Source organism: Schistocerca cancellata, chromosome 7, assembly GCF_023864275.1.
Source record: "Schistocerca cancellata isolate TAMUIC-IGC-003103 chromosome 7, iqSchCanc2.1, whole genome shotgun sequence".
Lineage (NCBI taxonomy): Eukaryota > Metazoa > Arthropoda > Insecta > Orthoptera > Acrididae > Schistocerca > Schistocerca cancellata.
Genome location: NC_064632.1, coordinates 576,503,463 through 576,526,944, shown reverse-complemented (window position 1 = coordinate 576,526,944; position 23,482 = coordinate 576,503,463).

Here is a 23,482-nt window from a genome sequence, read left to right as displayed (position 1 = left end):
CCGGCATATGAAATACAGAGAAAGTGTTTTTATGAAGATGTATACTTATTAAGACTATGGGATCAACTGAACCTAAATCGACTTCGTTCCACAGCATAATTATGAAATGACGTGCCGACGCCCTACCTGCACAAACAGGAAGAAAATGGAACACTGACTATTTTCCTTTTGTGTCTAATTCAATTTTTGAATATTGGTAACGGTGACAGACTGATCTGCAGCGTAGACCGAGATAGATTAGGCTGAAAGGTGACGGTTTAGTGGTGAACTGGCTAAATGGTATCGGACACTTAGAGTTAGCACAGACAATCTTCTTATTTTCCGAATGAGAATCAAAAACAATCAATTACAATACAGAATGGTACGACAAAAGTGAAATAATACGTAATGCAGCATTGAAAGTAAAAGTCAATTTGAAAGAAGCAAGGACGTTTGGATGTCTATGTTAAAGCAAAATTATTAACAAAATGCATTTCTTTCCTCGTTTTTATCTGCAAAAATGTGTATTACAAGCGCTGCTGTGCAAGTAAATTCCGATACTGTCTTGTGCGCGGAGGAGAGGAATTGGTAGAAGGAGTTCAGAAAAGCTGTGTGGCCCAGTTCAGTACTTGTGAGACAGCGCCGCGGAGAGGTTACTGAACTCTAGTTTGCGTCATAACTATAAATCAAAATAGCTGCTATCATTGAAAATACTCCCGCCTGCGAAAAATATGCTGCAATCAGTTTTGTGTTTGTGTGTGAGAAAAACATGAAAGCGGCAGACACTCCTAGCGAACTTTTTGCAGCATACGGAGAGAGCATTACCACTGACAGTGCTCTAAGAAATCCGGATAAGAGAGAGTACAACTAACGCATCGGGCCTTCCGTACAAACCTAGTTACGTGTAGAGATAGTTCATCCCTTCCAGGAATCGAGAATTTTGACGAGTTTTCCCTGTTATCGATGTCGGTACTGGCAAGATATCAAAATATGTGCCATAAATGACCGTATCGTTTGATAGCACTGACGTAGAAGCTTAAGCTTTTTTCACCACCAATAAATTTCAGCTAGGTACCGCTGTCGATTATGAGAGTATGGGTTCTTAATAGGTGGACAGACAGACATACACTGACATCAAAGCTATCCTATACGTGTTCCGGTTTTTCGGGCTGGGATGTGGAACACTAAAATGGTGCTTTCGGGACGGCGGCCGAAGCTTCATAGCGGACGAGCATTTGCTGTGAGAAATGAACATTTGGTATGGTGAAGGATAAAGGTTAATGACAGAAGAGGAGAAAATCGTCGGTTCACAATTGCAGACTTATCAGTAAGTTTTCCTCAGATGTGTCAGGTAGTGTTGTATGAACTTGCGACGTATAAGCTCCGTAATCGTAAATTTTGTGCTCGATCTGTCCTTAAGGGCCTGGCTGATGTCCGCAAAACAAAGAGTTTGGGAGACGCATTGACGTTTCTGATGCGGTCCGAAGCAGAAGGAGACAAATTCTTCAGTGTATATACGAGGTGCATTCAAGTTCTAAGGCCTCCGCTTTTTTTTCTCCAGACTGGAAAGAGATAGAAACATGCGCATTGTTTTAAAATGAGGCCGCGTTCATTGTCAATACGTCCCAGAGATGGCATCACCGTACGGCAGATGGAATTTTACCGCCAGCGGCGAGAATGAGAACTGTTTTAAATACTTAAAATGGTGACGTTTTCCTTACTTGAACAGCGTACAATCATTCGTTTTCTGAATTTGCGTGGTGTGAAACCAATTGAAATTCATCGACAGTTGAAGGAGACATGTGGTGATGGAGTTATGGATGTGTCGAAAGTGCGTTCGTGAGTGCGACAGTTTAATGAAGGCAGAACATAGTGTGACAACAAACCGAAACAACCTCGGGCTCGCACAAGCCGGTCTGACGACATGATCGAGAAAGTGGAGAGAATTGTTTTGGGGGATCACTGAATGACTGTAGAACAGATCGCCTCCAGATTTGGCATTTCTGTGGGTTCTGTGCACACAATCCCGCATGACGACCTGAAAATGCGAAAAGTGTCGTCCAGGTGGATGCCACGAATGCTGACGGACGACCACACGGCTGTCCGTGTGGCATGTTGCCAAGCAATGTTGACACGCAACGACAGCATGAATGGGACTTTCTTTTCGTCGGTTGTGCCAATGGATGAGACGTGGATGCCATTTTTCAATCCAGAAACAAAGCGCCAGTCAGCTCAATGGAAGCACACAGATTCACCGCCACCAAAAAAATTTCAGGTAACCGCCAGTGCTGAAAACATGATGGTGTCCATGTTCTGGGACAGCGAGGGCGTAATCCTTACCCATTGCGTTCCAAAGGGCGCTACCGTAACAGGTGCATCCTACGAAAATGTTTTGAAGAACAAATTCCTTCCTGCACTGCAACAAAAACGTCCGGGAAGGGCTGCGCGTGTGCTGTTTCACCGAGACAACGCACCCGAACATCGAGCTAACGTTACGCAACAGTTTCTTCGTGATAACAACTCTGAAGTGATACCTCATGCTCCCTACTCACCTGACCTGGCTCCTAGTGACTTTTGGCTTTTTCCAACAATGAAAGACACTCTCCGTGGCCGCAAATTCACCAGCCGTGCTGCTATTGCCTCAGCGATTTTCCAGTGGTCAAAACAGACTCCTAAAGAAGCCTTCGCCGCTGCCATGGAATCATGGCGTCAGCGTTGTGAAAAATGTGTACGTCTGCAGGGCGATTACGTCGAGAAGTAACGTCAGTTTCATCGATTTCGCGTGAGTAGTTAATTAGAAAAAAAATCGGAGGCCTTAGAACTTGAATGCACCTCGTATTGTGGCAGTCGATCAGACATGTGGTTGTGTAATTCAGGATGACTGCAACAAACCGATCAGTGGAGTAAGGCCACATTACCCCTCCACCTTCAGAGTGCCACCAAACATCGTCTGCACGGAAGCTGACGACAACTGTTGCTTGGGACAGAATGGGAGCTCTCGTCGCTGATTTTATGGGAAGAGGCACTACAATAGATTACGAAATTTATAAAGAAACTCTCCAGAACGATGCTAGAACTCAAGAGTTTTGTACATATAAACATATAGGCCACATATTGCAGCGCGCACACAAACGTTGCTTACGGATAATTTTCACGTGTTCCCGAAGATACCAAATGGTTGGGGTCAACAGCGGTTTCGAGATGAGGACAAGATAATGGAGAGCGACAAATCATGATTTAGGTCAAAGGCGGCAGAATCCTAAGTCGAGGGTGTCGAAAAACCCGTACCTCGGTACGACAAGTCCCCCAGTGCAGGAGGCAATTTTGTAGAAAACTAGATGACAGCTGTAGCTTTAAGTAGTACAAAATAAACAACCTCTTGGCGTACGGGAGCTTTTTTTTTTATAAATTAGCGGAACTTACTTTTAGAACAGCCTTTGTATTTTTATTTTTATGTGTCTGTTTATTTTGGCTTTACACAACATTGGTCATACAGCCAGAAACAGTTATAACAGTACAGAATTAACGAAATAACATTAAATTAAAATGACAGTGTAAGCTTAGCGTTGGAGATAAAATATACCAAGTAGATTACATTATGTACAAGCGTACGCTTACAAAGTTCATACTTGCTATCTTACTTAAGGTAAGTGCTTATGCACTTACCAGTTCGTAATTTAAAAATTGTGCAGACGGAACAATAGTAGGAGTGGTCATATAAACAATTTTATATGTTGTAGCAAGCCTGGACGACTGTTCTAAGGGTTTGCCTTCTGGAGCAGGTCGAGCAGATGACAACATACAATGAACATTAGATCAGTTTCAGCAAAACACTTTAACAGCACATACTTAACTTTGGAAGACATCCATGTCCACATGAGGGACGATATGCATTTGATGTAATCGCAGAAAACGACGTTAACATATATAATGATATCCAGATTGCTACTACACTAGTTTAATGCTGTTCTTATCGCGATGGATCCATTTAGGCCATCTTCAGACTACCCGTCAAAGTTACATAACAATTTTATTTTATTATAATGTTGGTTAATCGTATTTTCGGATATACAAATTTGGGACTTACGTCCATATATCATTAGTGGTCGCTGTCACTCTGTGTTCTATCACAACTTGATGTAAGTTTAGGACTATAAGTTGTTTTTTTGTTTACTCCTGCTGTGAATGTTCCTTTCTTTTAATGTTAATAATCTGACGTATTATCGTCAGAACTTAAACGGCACGATTAACAAGCACCTCTATCTCCAGCTATCAAAATTACATTTTGGTCAGAAGTACATTCGGGAACGAACATGCTACTATGGCCTTAATTAGCGTCAAAAGGTCAGAAGATGTGGCTTGTGAAAAACATAAAAATTCGTTAAAGATAAACACTAAATCTATGCAGACCATACAGTTACGCGAGAGAAGGAGCGGACGCTAAGCTAGAAAGTCTATACATGGTGAGTCACTAACTACTGCCACCAAGAATAACTCCGAAAGTATGACAGGAGCTGCAGAGTTTGTGGGACAAAAGTTGCATGGGACAACAGAGGCCATAACATGACGTGGGTTTTTTGTTGCTAGGTGGGGTCGCTTCAGAGATATGAAGGTCAACTTTGTTTTGTAAATGGGATGCTATAGTTTGGTACTTATTTCTGATAGCGGCTATCAAGACGAATCCAATGATGTGTAACAGTAAGGTCTTTGAAGGTCAACGAAGGTCACAAAGGTGGCTTGTACGTCCATCTACAGAAGGTGTTCGAAGTGATGACCATTGGTATCAATGCAATGCTGCAATCGTCTTATTGAGTGGTATTCCTTATCGCATCGGCACCTATCGAAGAACATGCTCTGACAATTCTCTCTCGCATATCTTCAGGTGTAGTTGGAACATCTTTATAAACAATGTCTTTTACGAATCCCCACAAGAAAAAATTCAGAGGCGTGAAGTCTGGCGAACGAGCCGGACACGACACATCTCCCCCGCGTCCAATCCAACAGATTGGAAGTTGTCTCTGCAACTCATTTCTAGCCATCAGCGGAAAATGCCGCACATCCATCGTGTTGTTACCACATCATTTTCCTTGTTCATAAAGGTATTCCTTCCAATAACAGACCTAATGTTTCTTGCAGGAATGTGGTTTACTTCCTACCGTTAAGATTTAGTTCGATGAAATAGGGGCCTATAATTCTGTCCTCCAGAATGCCACACTATACATTCACCGACCACGGTTTTTGGTGTGCAACTTGCTGTAGCCGACGTGGATTTTCAGTTGCCCAATAATGCATGTTATGCAGATTAACGTTTCCATGGTTCGTGAATGTAGCCTCGTCAGTAAATAAAATTAATAAATGTGTCATCCCTCTGAATCTGAAGTTGAGCCCATCGCCAGAATTCAGTGCGAAGCATACAATCCGTTCCAGTTGATTCTTGGTGGAGACTAAAATGGTAAGGATGATATTTATGGCGATGCCAGATTCCCTAGCTATTTGTCGCGAATTAACACAAGGATCTCGAACCACAGTGGCAAGAATACCAGTTTCTCTTGCTGGATATGTTTCCGATGCGTTAAAGATCCAGTTGTTCACAATTTATCACACACATATTTAAATGTACGACGTGTAGGGTGAGTACGTTGAGGATATCTTTTAGCTTACAAGTCTCTAGCTCTCACTGAATTTTGTTGGCATTCTCCGTTAATGAGACGCTCTCTGACTTCTCCTTCGAAGGAATACGTCATTCACATTTGCTTGATTCGATACTAGTCCTACCGTTCCTATTAGTGTCGAATTGCGAAAGCATCGAATGGTGTTTACACGTCAATGGCACGTTAAATGGATACACAGTATTCGGTGAATATTTACTATTTGCACGATATGCGAGAGAGAATTGTCAGAGGACGTGCTTCGATAAGTGCCTGAGTCATAAGAAATGCCACTCAATCCACGATAAGAAGAATGCAGCACTGCATTGATACCAATGGTCATCACTTCGAACTCCTTCTGTAAATCGACGTTCATGCCACCTTTGTGACCTTCGCTGACCTTCGAAGACCTTACAGTCGCACATCATTGGATTCGTCTCGATAGCCACTGTCAGAAAATAAGTACCAAACTACAGCATCCCATTTACAAAAACAAGTTGACCTTCCTATCTCTGAAGCGACCCCACCTAGCAACAAAAAAACCAACGTCATAGTATGGTCCCCTTTGTCCAATGAAACATTTGTCCCACAAACTTTACAGTTACTATCATACTTCCGGAGTTATTCTAGGTGGTAATGGTTAGTGACCGACCCAGTATTTGATTAGAGCAGACAGGCCAATGTTGGTCCCAAGTACAGTTAACGGAGGCGCGCCTTTCTAGCCGTTAACTGTGTGATACCTAAATTCGATAAACGCAGACAGTAGATTATGGAAGGGTGATTACATTATTTTCCAGAGATGTTTATAGCCAAGGATGCTCGAACACTACCGTATTGCGACGCCAGCATATAGCAGATGGTCTCACGAGACACGTCTAGCAGGACAACTAGCAGATGTACGTTTCAGATGAGCGGGATTTCATTGTACGATCATACTGAGCGAGGAGGCGCAGTGGTTTGCACACTGGACTCGCATTCGGGAGGAAGACGTTTCATATCCGCGTCTGGCCAATTCTTTTGAAGGGGCCCGACCGATTTCCTTCCCCATCTTTGACACAATTGGAGCTTGAACTCCATCTCGAATGACTTCGATGCTGATTGGAAGTTAAAACCAATCTTCATTCTACCATCGCGTGACAAAAATGAGATCCGACTCGTAGTCAGACGAATTATCATCTATGTTATGAATTAAAAAGAAAACTAAAGAAAAAAATGCGCGCGCGCGCGCGCGTTTGTGTGTGTGTATACAGGGTGTTTCAAAAATGACCGGTATATTTGAAACGGCAATAAAAACTAAACGAGCAGCGATAGAAATACACCGTTTGTTGCAATATGCTTGGGACAACAGTACATTTTCAGGCAGACAAACTTTCGAAATTACAGTAGTTACAATTTTCAACAACAGTTGGCGCTGTGGTCTGGGAAACTCTATAGTACGATATTTTCCACATATCCACCATGCGTAGCAATAATATGGCGTAGTCTCTGAATGAAATTACCCGAAACCTTTGACAACGTGTCTGGCGGAATGGCTTCACATGCAGATGAGATGTACTGCTTCAGCTGTTCAATTGTTTCTGGATTCTGGCGGTACACCTCGTCTTTCACGTGTCCCCACAGAAAGAAGTCACAGGGGTTCACGTCTGGCGAATAGGGAGGCCAATCCACGCCGCCTCCTGTATGTTTCGGATAGCCCAAAGCAATCACACGATCATCGAAATATTCATTCAGGAAATTAAAGACGTCGGCCGTGCGATGTGGCCGGGCACCATCTTGCATAAACCACGAGGTGTTCGCAGTGTCGTCTAAGGCAGTTTGTAGCGCCACAAATTCACGAAGAATGTCCAGATAGCGTGATGCAGTAATCGTTTCGGATCTGAAAAATGGGCCAATGATTCCTTTGGAAGAAATGGCGGCCCAGACCAGTACTTTTTGAGGATCCAGGGACGATGGGACTGCAACATGGGGCTTTTCGGTTCCCCATATGCGGCAGTTCTGTTTATTGACGAAGCCGTCCAGGTAAAAATAAGCTTCGTCAGTAAACCAAATGCTGCCCACATGCATATCGCCGTCATCAATCCTGTGCACTATATCGTTAGCGAATGTCTCTCGTGCAGCAATGGTAGCGGCGCTGAGGGGTTGCCGCGTTTGAATTTTGTATGGATAGGGGTGTAAACTCTGGCGCATGAGACGATACGTGGACGTTGGCGTCATTTGGACCGCAGCTGCAACACGGCGAACGGAAACCCGAGGCCGCTGTCGGATCACCTGCTGCACTAGCTGCGCGTTGCCCTCTGTGGTTGCCGTACGCGGTCGCCCTACCTTTCCAGCACGTTCATCCGTCACGTTCCCAGTCCGTTGAAATTTTTCAAACAGATCCTTTATTCTATCGCTTTTCGGTCCTTTGGTTACATTAAACCTCCGTTGAAAACTTCGTCTTGTTGCAACAACACTGTGTTCTAGGCGGTGGAATTCCAACACCAGAAAAATCCTCTGTTCTAAGGAATAAACCATGTTGTCTACAGCACACTTGCACGTTGTGAACAGCACACGCTTACAGCAGAAAGACGACGTACAGAATGGCGCACCCACGGACTGCGTTGTCTTCTATATCTTTCACATCCCTTGCAGCGCCATCTGTTGTTGAAAATTGTAACTACTGTAATTTCGAAAGTTTGTCCACCTGAAAATGTACTGTTGTCCCAAGCATATTGCAACAACCAGTGTATTTCTATCGCTGCCCGTTTAGTTTTTATTGCCGTTTCAAATATACCGGTCATTTTTGAAACACCCTGTATTTTGCTGCGCGTAAAGGACGAAAATAAAATAATGGATCCCAAATTGTTGAAAAAGAAAACCTTGAAGAAGCTAAGTTTGATTCGTTGTAAAAGTTGTACGCTGCGACGATGGTGTACTTCAAAAAAGGAAAAGTAATATAGCTAGCAGGCGTACAAGATCCCATTGCCAGTTAATAATGGTTCAAAAGGCTCTGCTCTGAGCACTACGGGACTTAACTTCTGAGGGCATCACTCCCCTAGAACTTAGAACTTCTTAAACCTAACTAACCTATGTACATAACACACAACCATGCCCGAAGGAGAATTCGAACTTGCGACCGTAGCGGTCACGCGGTTCCAGACTGAAGCGCCTAGAACCACTCGGCCACTACGGCCGGCTATTCAATAGTTACTCCAGTGCACTTAAAGCGACGCGTATGGACTCGTCAAGCTTGTGACATATTTCTGCGAGACTTTAATGCTGACATAGCCGGACTGCAATGAGGCTATTTGTGTGTTACGGTTGTATGGTAATATATGGCATATGCTTGGTGAGGATACGAGGGTTGCAACTTTAATAGTGGCAACTATTTATTTACAGCCCGTACAAAGTAGGTAAGTGTTTCTAAGTTTTACTGAACTTCAAAGTAGTCACCAGCATTGTGTACAACCCGTTGACAGCGATGTGAAAGTCGTAGGATACTCTTAGCAGTGCCAGTTGTGTTGACAGTTCGAGCGGCGCGGTCTACTGCCCGACGAATTTGTAGCAGTTCAGAAGAGAATGCCGTGAAGTGTTTCCCTCAGTTTAGAGATCGAGTTGAACTAACGAGGGTTTAAGTCAGGGGAGTGCAGTAGGTGGTATAGCACTTAGCAGTCCCATCAGTCAAACAAATCAGTAACAGCTTGCACTGCAAGTGTGTCTCTATACTGTTCATTTTTGGAACACAACCTACGACCAGCTTAGAGACAGAAGTGATGACACTTTCTGCAGGATCTCACCATCATTTTGCAGGACAATGCTCAAGCACGTACAGTGCAAGCTGTTACTGATTTGTTTGATTGATGGGGCTGCTAAGTTCTATACCACCTGCTGCAGTCCCCTGACTTAAGCCATCGTGAGCTCAACTCGATCTCTAAACTGAAGGAAACACTTCACGGCATTCGCTACAGAACTGCTACAAATTCGTCGGGCAATAGATCGCGCCGCTCGGACTATCGACACAACTGGCACTGCTAAGAGTATCTTACGACTTCCACATCGCTGACAACGGGTTATACATAATGCCGGTGACTGCATTGAAGGCCAGTAAAACTTTGAAACACGTATCTATTTTGTACGAGCTGTAAATAAATAGTTGCCACTATTAAAGTCCCAACCCTCGTACATGACTCGGTTTAAACGCACTGAAAATAGCTATTGAATAGCTGAAATCTAGATGTGCAATAAAAAGTACAGATTGGATTTGCGCCTGTTAGGTGAATTCCTTCTCCTCCCTTGAAAGACCTACACATGTCTCATAATGACATCATCAAACATGCCTCTCCCAAGAAGAAACTAAATGGGCAAAATCTAAGAAGAAAGCAAGAAAGAAATGGATTGATTAATTCTCACTGAAAAGAACAGAAGAACAGCAGATCAGTATTGAAGCTAAAGAGGATGTAATTGTTAGAATAATGTGCTACATAACAGGAGGAAATGGAAGTGGAAAAACGTTGGTAACAGTATTTCTGGGAAAGGTTACGACTGAATTTCGTCCCTTTTCGGCGCTGCGCTCTGATTTGTGTCACTTGCCCTATGCATTTCAGGCGCAATCTGAAGAGAGACGGGCAGAGCCCAGTGGCACTTCCAAATTCAAAACAACATGCACGGCCTTCGTCGTCGAGCCAGTAGCGGGTGGCACTGGTGGGGCGCGAGCAAGCTCCAATCCAGACGTTCCCGGAAGACGCCGACCACCGAGGAATGTGCTGCCTGCCTTCATTCCTGGAAGGATGAAGCCATGGGGTGGCGGGGGGGAGAGGGACGGGGGAATGCGGTAGAGCCCAGAACAACAATTGGCTCCGTCCGCTAGAGGCCTTATCTACTATCATCGCCTCGGCGACCTGCAGTCACACGTAGACATTGTTTCCTGACGACCAGTTTTATTACCTTAGTGGCAGCAGCACTAAGGGTGTTCAGGTAGAGCTTGAAGTGGATTCTACGAGTAGCTTAACTCGAACATCTCGTCCTATTTGATTAGACTGGTTCTCAGTAATATTTGTACCGTTTCCTCAAGTTGCAACAATACGAAGAATAGGCCATAGACCGAACGTCGTCGTATCTTGAGCGACAATTAGGAACAGTGTTCTCAGACGCGGCAGATTTATTCGATTGTTGAAGAGGTTGATACCACACTTGTTGACTTTCGGGAGGCATTGAACACAACTGCGCAAGGTCACATAGTCAACAAAATGCGTCCTTACAAAATATCGAATCGGCTGTGTGACTTAGATTCAAGGAGACTGCTGCCTTTCAATTTATACACTACTGACCATTAAAATTGCTACACCACGAAGATGACGTGCTACAGACGCGAAATTTAACCAACAGGAACAAGATGCTGTGATGTGTAAATGATTACGTTTTCAGAGCATTCACACAAGGTTGGCGCCGGTGGCGACACCTATAACGTACTGACGTGAGGAAAGTCCAACCGATTTCTCATACACAGACAGCACTTGACCGGCGTTGCCTGGTGAAACGTTGCTGTGATGCCTCGTGTAAGGAGGAGAAATGCGTACCATCACGTTTCCGACTTTGAAAAAGGACGGATTGTAGCCTATTGCGATTGCGGTTAATCGTATCGCGACATTGCTGCTCGCGTTGGTCGAGATCCAATGACTGTTAGCAGAATATGGAATCGGTGGGTTCAGGAGGGTAATACGGAACGCCGTGCTGGATCCCAACGGCCCCATATCACTAGCAGTCGAGATGACAGGCATCTTATCCGCATGGCTGTAACGGATCGTGCAGCCACGTCTCAATCCATGAGTCAACAGATGGGGACGTTTGCAAGACAACAACCATCTGCACGAACAGTTCGACGACGTTTGCAACAGCATGGACTATCAGCTCGGAGATCGTGGCTGCGGTTACCCTTGACGAGGCATCACAGACAGGAGCGCCTGCGATGGTGTACTCAACGACGAACCTGGGTGCACGAATGGCAAAACGTCATTTTTTCGGATGAATCCAGGTTCTGTTTACAGCGTCATGATGGTCGCTTCCATGTTTGGAGACATCACGGTGAAAGCTCATTGGAAGCGTGTATCGTCTTCGCCATACTGGAATATCACCCGGCGTGATGGTATGGGTACCATTCGTTACACGTCTCGGTCACCTCTTGTTCGCATTGACGGCACTTTGAACAGTGGACGTTACATTTCAGATGTTAAACGACACGTGGATCTACCCTTCATTAGATCCCTGCGAAACCCTACATTTCAGCAGGATAATGCACGACCGCATGTTGCAGGTCCTGTATGGGCCTTTCTGGATACAAAAAATGTTCGACTGCTGCCCTGGCCAGCACATTCTCCAGGTCTCTCACCAATTGCAAACGTCTCGTCAATCGTGGCCGAGCAACTGGCTCATCATAATACGCCAGTCACTACGCTTGAACTGTGGTATCGTGTTGAAGCTGCATGGGCAGCTGTACCTGTACACGCCATCCAAGCTCTGTTTGACACAATGCCCAGGCGTATCAAGGCCGTTATTACGGCCAGAGGTAGTTGTTCTGGGTACTGATTTCTCAGGATCTATGCACCGAAACTGCGTGAAAATGTAGTCACATGTCAGTTCTAGTATAATATATTTGTCCAATGAATACCCGTTTATCATCTGCATTTCTTCGTGGTGTAGCTGTTTTAATGGCCAGTAGTGTATATTCCAAGAATCGTTGGGTATTTTTCATTTTGGCAGATATTTGAAATTTTGTGTTTGCGATGTGCAGATGGAGCTCGGTCACAGGATCAATGCTCATCACGTCTTTCATGCGACGTCCAGTGTCCATGGAAAGGGTGGGTTTGCTTCCTGTTACGAACAAAATGGTTTTTAAAGCGCATTTTTGTGTGCCCATTCCTTAGAGCAGTTCCAAATTGGTCTTGTGTGACATTCGTTCTCCCGACATGTAACGACAGAGAGGAGCAAAACCCTATGAATATCCAGTAATCGACCAGCGACTGAGCAGCGCTGCTGCATGGCAGTAGATCTCAGTGTGGGCCAGGGTGCCTCTCAGTTCCCGCTGGGCTACTCGATGTCCTTCGGGCCTTGTTCTTCTCTGTCATTATAGACTAGTAGGCGGATGCCGCACTAGACGAACGTGGAACAGCTCTAAGGAAAGGACACATAAAATTCCGTTTTGAAAACCGTTTTGTTCGTAGTAGGTGGTAGGGTTCCTGCACTTAACTTAGGAACCACTTAGCAACTAATAAATACACGAAACCCTCCGTTGCCAAAATAGCCTTTATTGTAATTTTAATTAACGTGGAAGCCATAAAAACACCAAACACGGAGGCAAAATGTACGCATCTAAAGGCTATTTAAAAAAGGAATAAAATCACATACGAGGCCAGTTCAATAAGTAATGCAACACATTTTTTTTCTGAAACAGGGGTTGTTTTATTCAGCATTGAAATACACCAGGTTATTCCCCAATCTTTTAGCTACACAACACTATTTTTCAACGTAATCTCCATTCAATGCTACGGCCTTACGCCACCTTGAAATGAGGGCCTGTATGCCTGCACGGTACCATTCCACTGGTCGATGTCGGAGCCAACGTCGTACTGCATCAATAACTTCTTCATCATCCGCGTAGTGCCTCCCACGGATTGCGTCCTTCATTGGGCCAAACATATGGAAATCCGACGGTGCGAGATCGGGGCTGTAGGGTGCATGAGGAAGAACAGTCCACTGAAGTTTTGTGAGCTCCTCTCGGGTGCGAAGACTTGTGTGAGGGCTTGCGTTGTCATGAAGAAGGAGAAGTTCGTTCAGATTTTTGTGCCTACGAACACGCTGAAGTCGTTTCTTCAATTTCTAAAGAGTAGCCAATACACTTCAGAGTTGATCGTTTGACCATGGGGAAGGACATCGAACAGAATAACCCCTTCAGCGTCCCATAAGACTGTAACCATGACTTTACCGGCTGAGGGTATGGCTTTAAACTTTTTCTCGGTAGGGGAGTTGGTGTGGCGCCACTCCATTGATTGCCGTTTTGTTTCAGGTTCGACGTGATGAACCCATGTTTCATCGCCTGTAACAATCTTTGACAAGAAATTGTCACCCTCAGCCACATGACGAGCAAGCAATTCCGCACAGACGGTTCTCCTTTGCTCTTTATGGTGTTCGGTTAGACAACGAGGGACCCAGCGGGAACAAACCTTTGAATATCCCAACTGGTGAACAATTGTGACAGCACTACCAACAGAGATGTCAAGTTGAGCACTGAGTTGTTTGATGGTGATCCGTCGATCATATCGAACGAGTGTGTTCGCACGCTCCGCCATTGCAGGAGTCACAGCTGTGCACGGCCGGCCCCACGCGGGAGATGAGACAGTCTTGCTTGACCTTGCGGCGATGATGACACACGCTTTGCCCAACGACTCACCGTGCTTTTGTCCACTGCCAGATCACCGTAGACATTCTGCAAGCGCCTATGAATATCTGAGATGCCCTGGTTTTCCGCCAAAAGACACTCGATCACTGCCCGTTGTTTGCAACGCACATTCGTTACAGACGCCATTTTAACAGCTCCGTACAGCGCTGCCACCTGTCGGAAGTCAATGAAACTATACGAGACGAAGCGGGAATGTTTGAAAATATTCCACAAGAAATTTCCGGTTTTTTCAACCAAAATTGGCCGAGAAAAAAAATGTGTTGCATTACTTATTGAACTGCCCTCGTAAATTTGTTTCCAGAAGAGGAGAATACAACGTCCCAATTCGGACCTCGCTAACACTTACATTTTATTGACATTAAATATAACAAGATAAATAATCATACATGTGACGTGAACAAATGGATAACGCTATCGATCTTTACAGATGAGAATACGACTATACCCACGACGGTTCGCGCCCTGGCAAGGGAGATACTTAACTTCAACATATAAGGTGATTACAGGAAGCCCTAATTCCACTCGACGAACGTAGTAATGATATAAGGGAGACAAATGTGCTGAAGGAGTATAGCCGGATGTGCCGTAGTAAGAAGGGCCACAATCAACCCCGTCAGGACGCGACCCCCGTGAACACGTCGGTTTCAGCTACCTGCAACATACACAGAGTCATCTGTAGCTTCTTAAAAACAATTAACATGAAAAGGCACAACGCGTAACACACTAATAAAATATGAACGATTGCTTCACAGAACTAGCTCCTCTGTAGATAAAGCAAACAGCAGAATATTAATAACACGTAAAATACTTCTAACCTATAACAAACTAAGGTACCACGTAACAGAATATCGTCTTGAGCTCATAGAATACTCAGTTTGACTTGCCTGTTTACAGGTCTTACAACTCAACTGTGTCAGCTTAAGCAAACCCGCGAATACAAAACTCCCGAAATATGACAGGAGTGATGATTGAAGCCACTGACAATGCTACGCTGCCACACAGAGGAGACGATAGTAAATTACAGCGCCACATAACCGACCTTACATTTCCAATTTAGTATAATCAGAATAAATAATTTTGTGTATAATAATTACTTACAGTATCATGACAACCTCCGAATAACACTTATTACCCAAGGTTGGTGCTGGTATCGAAAGGCACCTTTAGTAATACAGAGCTCGAGTGTATTCACTTATTGGAACGGTTTCAACTTTTACATCCCTTTACACATAGCTGCCGGACGTGGTGACCGAGCGGTTCTAGGCGCTACAGTCTGGAACCGCCCGTACCGCTACGGTCACAGGTTCGAATCCTGACTTGGGCATAGCTGTGTGCGATGTCCTTAGGTTAGTTAGGTTTAAGTAGTTCTAAGTTTTAGGGGACTAATGACCTTAGCAGTTAAGTCCCATAGTACTCAGAGCCATTTGAACTATTTTTTACACATAGCCCTCTGTTTACACACTTCTATAACTCCTGCAACTAAAGAAGGGCATATAAATGCACATATAACTGACACAGATTTAAGCAGAATAAAACAGTACCCTAGTAGGGCGCAAATGGCTTCATTTGCCTCACACGTGGAATATCTTCACCATTCAGTAATTCCGAAATACACTCCTGGAAATGGAAAAAAGAACACATTGACACCGGAGTGTCAGACCCACCATACTTGCTCCGGACACTGCGAGAGGGCTGTACAAGCAATGATCACACGCACGGCATAGCGGACACACCAGGAACCGCGGTGTTGGCCGTCGAATGGCGCTAGCTGCGCAGCATTTGTGCACCGCCGGCGTCAGTGTCAGCCAGTTTGCCGTGGCATACGGAGCTCCATCGCAGTCTTTAACACTGGTAGCATGCCGCGACAGCGTGGACGTGAACCGTATGTGCAGTTGACGGACTTTGAGCGAGGGCGTATAGTGGGCATGCGGGAGGCCGGATGGACGTACCGCCGAATTGCTCAACACGTGGGGCGTGAGGTCTCCACAGTACATCGATGTTGTCGCCAGTGGTCGGCGGAAGGTGCACGTGCCCGTCGACCTGGGACCGGACCGCAGCGACGCACGGATGCACGCCAAGACCGTAGGATCCTACGCAGTGCCGTAGGGGACCGCACCGCCACTTCCCAGCAAATTAGGGACACTGTTGCTCCTGGGGTATCGGCGAGGACCATTCGCAACCGTCTCCATGAAGCTGGGCTACGGTCCCGCACACCGTTAGGCCGTCTTCCGCTCACGCCCCAACATCGTGCAGCCCGCCTCCAGTGGTGTCGCGACAGGCGTGAATGGAGGGACGAATGGAGACGTGTCGTCTTCAGCGATGAGAGTCGCTTCTGCCTTGGTGCCAATGATGGTCGTATGCGTGTTTGGCGCCGTGCAGGTGAGCGCCACAATCAGGACTGCATACGACCGAGGCACACAGGGCCAACACCCGGCATCATGGTGTGGGGAGCGATCTCCTACACTGGCCGTACACCACTGGTGATCGTCGAGGTGACATTGAATAGTGCACGGTACATCCAAACCGTCATCGAACCCATCGTTCTACCATTCCTAGACCGGCAAGGGAACTTGCTGTTCCAACAGGACAATGCACGTCCGCATGTATCCCGTGCCACCCAACGTGCTCTAGAAGGTGTAAGTCAACTACCCTGGCCAGAAAGATCTCCGGATCTGTCCCCATTGAGCATGTTTGGGACTGGGTGAAGCGTCGGCTCACGCGGTCTGCACGTCCAGCACGAACGCTGGTCCAACTGGGGCACCAGGTGGAAATGGCATGGCAAGCCATTCCACAGGACTACATCCAGCATCTCTACGATCGTCTCCATGGGAGAATAGCAGCCTGCATTGCTGCGAAAGGTGGATATACACTGTACTAGTGCCGACATTGTGCATGCTCTGTTGCCTGTGTCTATGTGCCTGTGGTTCTGTCAGTGTGATCATGTGATGTATCTGACCCCAGGAATGTGTCAATAAAGTTTCCCCTTCCTGGGACAATGAATTCACGGTGTTCTTCTTTCAATTTCCAGGAGTGTATTAAGCAACGTAGGAAAGATAGTCTGCTGCTTACCGCAAAGGTGACAAGTTAAGTTACAAACAGGCACAATTAAAAGACACTGACACATAACACTTTCGACCACAGCCTTCTTCAGGGAAAGACAGAGAAACATAAACGATTCATTCACACAAGCAAGCACGCCTCACGCACACATGACTGCTAATTCCGGCACCTCGGCAGCTAATCCGAGGTGCCGGAGATGGTTGTCATATGTGCATGAGGTATGCTTGCTTGTGTGAATTAATGGAGAGTATTTGTCGATTGGTTTTTTGTAAACCACTTGTTGTTATGTATGCTAACTGTTGTATGTGTATACATGTGCAAGCCTGTCGATCTACTGAATAACTCAGAAAACAAATAACAGTGCACATTAAATGAGTTCTGTTTCGGAAACTTTTGGGAATAGAGTATACGTCCATATGAAATTTTTTTATTTCAAATGATCGTTTCTGTAATGTCACTGAATACTGACAATTCCTCCTGGGACACCCTGTCTGCAGTGTGAATCAGAACTCCATCATAAAACTTACAAAGGGGGGCGTGGAGGCGGGGGGGAGGAAGCCATCTAGTAACCATGGGCTCCAAAATGCATATCTTAAGAGCTATGAACACTTGTTCATCTTCGTTACTGTGTAAGACATCTCTTCTTCTGATGATGCTGTAATATACAGGAAAGTAGTATCACACGAAAGTTGTGAACAAATCAATGAGGATTTGCAGAAAATAAATGCGTGGTGTAATGACTGGCAGTTATCTCTCAATATTAGTAAGTGTAACCTACTGCGTATAACAAGGCGAAAATCCCCATTAATGTACGAGTACAAAATAAATGCCCAATCTTTGGAAGCTGTAACATCCGTCAAGTATCTGGGTGTGAGTATTCCAAATGATCTCAAATGGAATGATCAGATTACGCAAGTAACGGGTAAGGCGAACTCTAGATTGCGGTTTATTGGTAGAATCCTGAAGCGATGCAGTCCTTCAACAAAGGAAATAGCTTACAAAACGTTAGTTCGTCCAGTCTTAGAGTATTGTTCGTCTGTATGGGACCCTTACCAGTTGGATTCAAGAGTCCAAAGAGGAGCGGCAAGATTCGTGACTGGTACATTTAGCCATGGCGAGAGCGTTACAAATCTCATAGAAAGTTTGAAGTGGGACACACTTGCAGATAGACGACGCGCTAAACAGAAGGGGCTGCTCATTACATTCCTAAATCCAATCTTCACCGAGGATGTAGAGCATATATTATTACCACAAACTTTCAAATCACGTAATGATCATCATTCAAAGATAAGGGAATTTAGAGCTCGTACTGAGGCGTTCAGACAGTCGTTTTACCCTTGCGCGAACCGTGAGTGAAACAGAGGGGGGAGGGGGGGGGAATATAACTTTGGCGCGAATAGTGCCCACCGCCACACACCGCTTGGTGCCTAGTGGGGTATACATGTAGATGTAAAAGTGCTCATAGCTCTTTAGGTATTTTATGCATTTTAGAGCCCACGTCAAAAAGACTTTTTTTCTTGTTTTTGTTTTGGCTTATGTTGCCACCTCTGAAAGTTTGTCGGTGGAGTTCTGGTTGACGTTATCTCGTAGATAGTCTTAAAAGCTTCCTTCACACGGCTCTTCCCAGATGATTTTGTTGTAAAGAGAAAAGACAGGAAATTGTAACGAAATGTAGAAAAGACCTGCAGAAATTCACGCTTGGTGCAGGGACTGACAGTTAAATTTCGACATGAATAAGAGGGAAAAAAACCGATATTGTTCGTTTGCGCAACAGGCTACTAATCGCTCTAAACAGTAACATCGGTAAAATGTCTGGGTGTGGTCATACAGAACGACCAAAACTGGAAAGATATCCTGTAGGAAGTGCAGGTGCCAGGCTGAGATTCTTTGGAAAAATCCTACGGTAATTTAGTTCAGTCACGAAGTAAATCATTTACAGAAGACTCATTCCACCAACTCTTGAGTACTGCTCATCAGTCAGCCAACATTACCATCTACCATTAGTAGAAGCAAAAGAAAAGATCTGAAGATGATACGCACGGTTAGTAAGCGTGGGCACTTTATGGAGGTGCTCATCAGATTGCAGCAGAAGGCGGTTTGCAAATGGCGGAAATGTTTACTGTAAAAGTTAGGAGAGTAGGGGCAGCAAGAAGAGTAGAAACGTATTGCCTCCATCCATATTCACTTTTAGAACCGACCACGACGGCAAACTCATACTAACTGGAGCATATATACTAAGGCTTCCCTCGATTGCCAGGCTCCATACACTGTTGACGAGGGGATCGTAGTGGTGCCATGAGGGATAACCAGGCTAGACAATGTGATTGGGTCCCCGAGTACAAGTGGATGCACGGTACCCAATGTAAGGAATCATTGCTTTTCATCTTACTGAGATTCCAAGCGATTTTGACATCCATTTTTTACAACCACCCTCAACAATTCTAATTCTCTGTCCGACAGTACGTGAGAACTGGCTTGACTTGGTTTATCTGTGGTTGTTCCTTCGCCTTGGGCAGTTTTAGAAGGGTTAAAATGTCCTCTATTACTCGGGTGACATCCAATGACTGGCCCAATTTCGAGGTCACTGGCCTCTCTTGAACTCGTGAAGCGATACGTGACTGTCGCTTGGCACATCGATCCTCCGCAGCTTTCTCCTGAATTTCGCCACCCTCTAGATCGTTAATAAACATTACAAAAAATATTTGGCCCTTTTATCATGCTTGCGGTCCTCCCGAAATCACCTTCTCATTTGTCGATTTCCTTCTGTTAAGAAAGATGCGTTGATGTCCCTCTTCCAGAAAGTCTTGAATCCACCCACAAATCTTCCCCGAAATTTGACACTCTCGTACACTGAGGAGCGAAACAAACTGGTACACCTGGCTAATATCGTGTAGGGCCCCCGCAAGCGCGCAAAAGTGCCGCAGCGCGACGTGGCATGGACTCGACTAATGTCTGAAGTAGTGCTGGAGGGAACTTACACCATGAATCCTACAGGGCTGCCCATAAATCGGTATGAGTAAGAGGGGTAGATATCTCTTCTGAACAGCACGTTGCAAGGCATCCCAGATATACTCAATAATGTTCGTGTCTGGGGAGTCTGATGGCCAGCGGAAGTGTTTAAACACAGGAGAATGTTCCTGAAGCCACTCTGTAGCAATTCTGGACGTGTGGGGTGACGCATTGTCCTGCTGGAATTGCCCAAGCCCGTCAGAATGCACAACGGACATGAATGGATCAGGTGGTAAGACAGGATGCTTACGTACGTTCAACTCTCAGAGTCGTATCTAGACGTCTCAGGGGTCCCGTATCACTCCAACTGCACACGCCCCACACCATTACAGAGCCTCCACCAGCTCGGACAGTTCCCTGCTGACATGCAGATTCCATCAATTCATGAGGTTATCTCCATACCCGTACACGTCTACTCACACTGCACCGACTATAGCATCACGTTCAAACTCACTTAAATCTTGACAACCTGTCATCGTAGCAGCAGTAACCGATCTAACAATTACGCCAAACATTTTTTGTTTTATATTGGCGTTGCCGACCGCAGCGCAGTATTCTACCTGTTTACATATCTCCGTCTTTGAATATGCATGCCTATACCAGTTTCTTAGGCGATTCAGTGTATTTTGTTCACTAAATGACAATACCGAGCTGTGGACTATTTTCCGCCCTCCTAAGAAGATAAAGGAGACGTTGTAATTAGGCTGTTTAGATTTTTATGTTGGTAACGCCACGCTAGCGCTCTGTATGAAAATCACTGACTGCTGTGTGCAGTCTGTGGCTGTTTGGACTCATTGTTAGAATATTCGCTATTGTAGTGTTGGGCATTTGGACGTGAACAGCGCCTTGCGTTGCGCAGTTGGGAGGTGAGCCGCCAGCAGCGGTGGATGTGGGGAGAGAGATGCCAGAGTTTTGAGCGGATGATCTGGACGTGTGTCAGTCAGAGAAAGGATAACCTTTCATTTGCTAACTATGCCTATCAGTAGTTAGTGCCTTCAGTAGTTAGAATCTTCTATTTAGCTGACAATATTAGCTCTCGCTGTATTGCAGTCGTTCGAGTAACGAAGATTTTTGTGAGGTAAGTGACTCATGAAAGGTATAGGTTATTGTTAGTCAGGGCCATTCTTTTATAGGGATTATTGAAAGTCAGATTGCGTTGCGCTAAAATATTGTGTGTCGGTTTAGTGATGATCAGAATAACCAAAGAGAGAAATGTCTGAGTACGTTCAGTTTTGCTCAGCTGTTTGAAAATCAAATAACGTAAGAGTTTTTCCAGCACAGTCATTCATAATTTTTCTAAGGGGACGTTTCAGCCTTACGCTCTGTTAGTCTCGGCCTCAGGGCTCCTGGGATTTACCACATCTCTTACGAGTGCGGAAGCGATTACATCTAACAGTCCATCCGCACCGTTCCCAACCGCTGTGCGGAACATCAGCGAGGTATTAAAAATGGACTGCCTATTGTGCTGGATGTAGCGCCGCGGAAGGGAAGGACTGAAATCGGTGGCTCATCACGTGTTTGTTCTATATTTCCACGTTTCATTTTCTCGGAGAACGCTGACTTCATATCACGTGAACTGTTCTTTGGCAATACATACCTGAGATGGTTAATTTCGGAATCCAAGTGGTCCTCGTCAGAAACGGTTTCTGCTCTGTACACCAGTCTGTCTAAAACTGCTCTCTTCTGGACTAGATGGTGAATACTCTGGCCGCTAAGACATAAATCCCTGTGCTTGAATTGGCGGTAATTTTCAGAAATAAGAATCGCGGATTACTTCTTACTGACAAATGTATCATGCATTTCTGTGACGTTTCACAGCAAAATACCGAACAACATTACCATTTTGTGTATCTTCTGTCGTTCCTTAGTCACAAAAGTGTTATTATCTTCACAGTTTACAGATTTATTCGCTGTGGTTTATTACTCTGAGATCTGAAAAAAACACTTTGTTAGTTAAAACTCACTATTTTTTATAATTCTTTTCGCTCTGGTCCATGTTACACACTCAAAATAGATAAATCATAATTCTTTCACATAAATTAGTCAGTTTCTAGAGATATGAATTTATTTGTTCGTTTGGAATAACTAATATAGAGTTCGGTGCCCTAAAAAAAATTCTCACCATCGGAAATTTCTGTTCTAAATGTCCAAACTAGGCTCGACTACAGTTGCGTACCTCTGCCTCAGCTGATTCACAGACAATTCAAATAAAATGTCTCTCCACAAATACCTCTCGCTTCGTTACACTTTGCAATACAAACGGCCGGCCGGAATAGCCGTGCGGTTCTAGGCGCTACAGTCTGGAACCTAGCGACCGCTACGGCAGATGTCCTTAGGTTCGTTAAGTTTAAGAACACTACTGGCCATTAAAATTGCTACACCACGAAGATGACATGCTACAGACGCGAAATTTAACCGACAAGAAGAAGATGGTGTGATATGCAAATGATTAGCTTTTCGGAGCATTCACACAAGCTTGGCGCCAGTAGCGACACCTACAGCATGCTGACATGAGGAAAGTTTCCAACCGATTTCTCATACACAAAGAGCAGTTGACCGGCGATGCTTGGTGAAACGTTGTTGTGATGCCTCGTGTAAGGAGGAGAAATGCGTACCATTACGTTTCCGACTTTGATAAAGGTCGGATTGTAGTCTATCACGATTGCGGTTTATCGTATCGCGACACTGCTGCTCGCGTTGGTCGAGATCCAATGACTGTTAGCAGAATATGGAATCGTGGGTTCAGGGGGGTAATATGGAACGTCGTGCTGCATCCCAATGGCCTCGTATCACTAGCAGTCGAGATGACAGGAATCTTATCCGCATGGCTGTAACGGATCGTGCAGCCACGTCTCGATCCCTGAGTCAACAGATGGGGACGTTTGCAAGACAACAACCATCTGCACGAACAGTTCGACGACGTTTGCAGCAGCATGGACTATCAGCTCGGAGACCATGGCTGCGGTTACCCTTGACGCTGCATCACAGGTAGGAGCGCCTGCGGTGATGTACTCGACAAAGAACCTCGGTGCACGAATGGCAAAACGTCATTTTTTCGGATGAATCCAGGTTCTGTTTACAGCATCGTGATGGTCGCATTCGTGTTTGGCGACATCGCGGTGAACGCACATTGGAAGCGTGTATTCGTCATCGCCATACTGGCGTATCAGCCGACGTGATGGTATGGGGTGCCATTCTTTACACTTCTCGGTCACCTCTTGTTCGTATTGGCGGCACATTGAACAGTGGTCGTTACATTTCAGATGTGTTACGACCCGTGGCTCTACACTTCATTCGATCCCTGCGAAACCATACATTTCAGCAAGATAATGCACGACCGCATGTTGCAGGTCCT